The sequence below is a fragment of the Malania oleifera genome, chromosome 6 (genome assembly GCF_029873635.1).
Source record: "Malania oleifera isolate guangnan ecotype guangnan chromosome 6, ASM2987363v1, whole genome shotgun sequence".
In the NCBI taxonomy this organism is placed as follows: domain Eukaryota; kingdom Viridiplantae; phylum Streptophyta; class Magnoliopsida; order Santalales; family Ximeniaceae; genus Malania; species Malania oleifera.
Genome location: NC_080422.1, coordinates 34,748,703 through 34,753,249, shown reverse-complemented (window position 1 = coordinate 34,753,249; position 4,547 = coordinate 34,748,703).

The window sequence follows — 4,547 nt, the reverse complement described above, 5'->3', positions numbered from 1 at the left end:
TTCCAATCCATAGAACTTGTAAAGAATCCTTCCACGATCCTCGTGGTAACTTCAGATTCATGATTCCAGCAATGATCGGCGAAGAAATCTAGAGAAAGAGAGAGTAGGGAGAGTTATAGAGAGAGAGAGAGAGATATTTGAAGTTTTCTTAGTGAGGAAGTAAAGGAATTTCTATTTATAGCCCTTTGACCAGACCCAATTCGTTGACGAATTTGGGATCTCCGATTTTCCCGAAACTCCTCGGCTTCACCTCGTCAATGAGTCTCTGAATTTCGTTGACAAGAAGAACAAACGCTTCGTTGACGAAATCTGACTTCGTCAACGAAATATGCCAAATTCCCAATTTGCCCCTCTCTTATTCATTTAAACCCTGTTATCACGGTTCGGGTTCTTACAACGTGGGCCCAGAGTGCTACTTTAGTGACATCAGTGTACCTGATACCTTATTCATCAAATGTGAAACACACATACGCAACGAAAATAAAATATAAAATCCTCAAATTTCATTACCAGAATTATAACTATCTTTATATACAAATATATTCATTTTCACATAATTACATCCCATAAAACTAAACAAAAATAAAATCTCTATCTACACACTACCTATATAAAATTTACATCACTAGCCCGGCTCCTCTAGCCCGCTAGACCCGATCTCTAGGATTTCTTGAAAAGATAGTTTGTAAAGTAGTGGTGAGACATAGCTCAGTAAGGAAAAGACTAAGTTAATGTCAGTGTGTGGCCAGCATGCATTTAGTGTACAAAAAATAACCAGTTCACTAAACAGATAAACACATTTATGAAAACATTCTTATTTTACACTCACACACACAATTAGCCGAAGATAGAGAAGATTACCCACGCATACAAGTAACTTCCTTATACTCTAATATCATTATTGCTACTAGGACATTCGCCTTTCTTAGCACGCCTTCGAAATTATCTTATTAATTATTCGTGTTCACATAAATTAATAGATATGCATATAAGACACTCCCTGTGACAAACACGCCATTTACTCCCCTTATGGCATGGGTTGTGCGGCCCGAAGGCTGGACTAAGCCTGGGTGATTAGCCCAAACAAAGTAAAAAAAAAAACAATATCCTCTGCATACACATCTGCAGGCATCCACAGCAAAACTGCAAGTCCGACGCCCTTACTTCAACCTCACGCAGGCAATGGGCTGGACCCCCTACACTTCTTTCTAGAACATTGTGGGTGCACATGGTCTAACTAGCAACAGTGCCGTGCTCATAATACACTAGTCCTCAAGGTTCCTAAAGCATATCATGCAATTTAGATAGTAGAAATCACCATTTTAAATATCAATTCACATATATTTCCTATTATTCCAAAAACCTAGGCCCCGGCCACATATACAATTCGGCTCACAGCCGTTTAAATAGAACCCCGGCCCTCTGCCGTCAAATAATAATCCTGACCCTTGGCCAATCAAATAATACTCGGCCACTGGCCGTTAGTTCAAACTCCTGTACTTCATAAATAGTTACAGTATTTTCACAAGCATTTCCAGTATTTCACAAACAATTTAGTATTTCAAAATCTCAAATCCAGATATACAACAATCCATACAAATTAAATCATTTGTCACACGATTTTCCATATTTTAATATATCCATATAAACAAATAAGTTTTCCACCGTTCATTTTATTAAAAAATACCATATCATATATCTTAAGTTTGTAAAATTCATTTCAAACGGTTGGTTTTCAAAATAACCTTTAAATTCTCAAATAAATAAATAAATAAATAAATAAATAAATAAATATATTTATATAAACATAACAATTAAATTGATTCAAATTTCATAAAATTACTGACTTAATTTAATCTCCTTACCTGATTCTTGAAAAAACCCGCTAACACCCCACCAGCCTATGCTTTACGGTGTTCAAAATCCCTGAAATCCTGAAGTTCAAATTTCATTACATTACTCATCACAATCTCTAGAGTAACTTTCCCTAAAATTCTCCTTGGCTCTGAATACCCTAAATAGCCTAATAAAGTCTAAATTATTAAACTTACCCCAATTTAGGATTGGTATTTCGGAACTCCAATTCAAAAACTTGCTCCGACTAGATTGTAGAGAATCTCTTGGCCATTTCTATTTGTTAATTGGGCTTATAGTTTAAGAGAAATTAAGGTAAGTTTGAGATTTGACCTTACCCCAGGAGATATGCCTACGCCGCTCCCATGACATATCTGCTCTGGTAGAAATGTCGGTGGCGACGAGTAGAACACAACGATATTTTTGGAATTATGATCAGCAGGATATCGGAGACGAGATGGAGGAGAGTGGAAGAGAGAAGACGAGAAAATGAACGGAGAAGTGAGAGAGACAGGGACGTTGGGCGCTCTTCTCTGTAAAATCAAACCTGAGATTGAAATCTCAGGTTTGATTCTTATCCCTTTTACATAATATATATTATTATACTATTATATTATTATTATATTATATTATTTAATTAATAATTAATTAATTAATTTATTTTTTAATTTAATTTAATTTAATTTTTTTTTAGGATCACTACAGCTTATATGTGTGTGTGCATGTTTATGTGTATTTATATGTATATACATATGTATATTTCTATATGTGTATTTATGATTATAGTCATATTTAATATATGTATATGTATATGTGTGCGCACGCATGTGTATGTATTTATGTATTTTATAAGGTATTTTTTATGTGTGTGTATATATATAAGTATGTATATGTATATAAGTAGTGTATGTTTATTATATATATGTATTTATGTATATGTATATATATTAGTATATATATATATATATATATATTTGTATTTATGTTATTATATATGTATATTTGTGTGTGTGAATATGTATTCATGTTATTATGCATATATATGTAGCTATGTATGTATTTACATATATAGGTGCATTTAAACATATATGTATAAATGTATGTATGTATTTATACTAGTATTTACTTAGTATTATTATGTATATGGGTGTGTGTATGTGTGTGCGTGTTTGTACACATGTATGAATATATATATATATATATATATGTGTGTGTGTGTGTGTGTGTGTGTGTGTGTGTATAGTGTATATTCAGATGCATTTATGTATATATAGGTGTTTATGTATAGGTAGGTATTTATGTATATATGCATGTGTGTGTAGTAGTATGTGTTTCAATGTTTTATTTGATATTGTTACTATTAAAAAATCTCAAAAAAATTAAAAAATATAAAAAATCTCAAAAATTTGAGTTTTTGTCTCTTGATTCCCAAAGTCTGATTCTAGTGATGATAGATAAAGGGAGGAAATCTGCAGTATATTGTTTTTTTTCCCTTATCCCTAAGCGTGACAAGAGATTTTAACCTTCGAGAATTATATGATTTGAGAAAGATTATGACTTCAACCAACGTGATAAGACCAAACGAATCATGTTTGTTTGTTTATTGTAGAAATTTTTTCTGTTTAAAAATGTTCTTAAAAATTCCAAAAATATTGTGTTTTAGTGTTTTTCTTGATTTTTGAGGTCGATGATGAAGATTTAGCATTTTTCTAAAATTCATGCATTTCATTACATTCAACTCAAAACCTTTTTCAAAAATCACCACTTTCACTTTCTCAAAAGACCGGTAATACAATCCTAACGCCCTTTTCTTAAACTTTGGTTTCTCCAAGTCAATAATACAAGTATGACATTTTCAAACCAACATTTTTTCATCATTAATCACCATCTTCGTCATGCTTTCATAAAACTTAGGGTTCTAAAGCCAACCTCTAGAGTTAAGTGTTAAGAACTTTGTGTACAAATTAAAAGTTTAGCAACCTCATTGATTAGTTAATAGCACCGCACATAGGTATGTTTTATCCAGAAAATGCCTTTTTAGAGTTAAATGTTATGAACTAAAATTTGGGAAGTAATTTGTAATTTAGTGAAACTTAAGGGACTAGTTGTGCAATTTATCTAAAAATAAAATATAAAAAATTGACCACTTAAAAATAATAGACATAAAAATAAAAAGAGTAAAATTATAAGTTAGTCCTTATACTCTTAAATAAAATTTAGTTTAATCCTTATATTTTTATTCAGTACACTTAAGACTTGTACTTACCCCTATTGCATGCAATTACTTTTATCATACTAATTAAATTTAAAAAAATTATTAGTATTTTTTCTTACATATTTAAATTGTGGACTTCACTCCTTGCATCATTATCAGTTTTTAGAAGCTTCGTAAAAAAATTTCAAGAAGCTTTATTCGTGAAATGGCCACAACTTTAAGTATATAATTATAAAATATTTAAATATAAAATATATTTTTCTTAATTAATTATATCTAGGCCATAAATATAAGAGAAGGGAGCTTCTCTTAATTTGTAATATTCAATTTATTTAATTATTATAAATAATAATTTCAATTAAATAAAAAAAATTAGTACAAGTGCTAATAAAAAATGTAATCACTAAAATAAATTTCAGTGAGCTGTAAAAACTGAAAAGACTAACTTATTATTTCCCACAATTAAAAACAGCCTTGT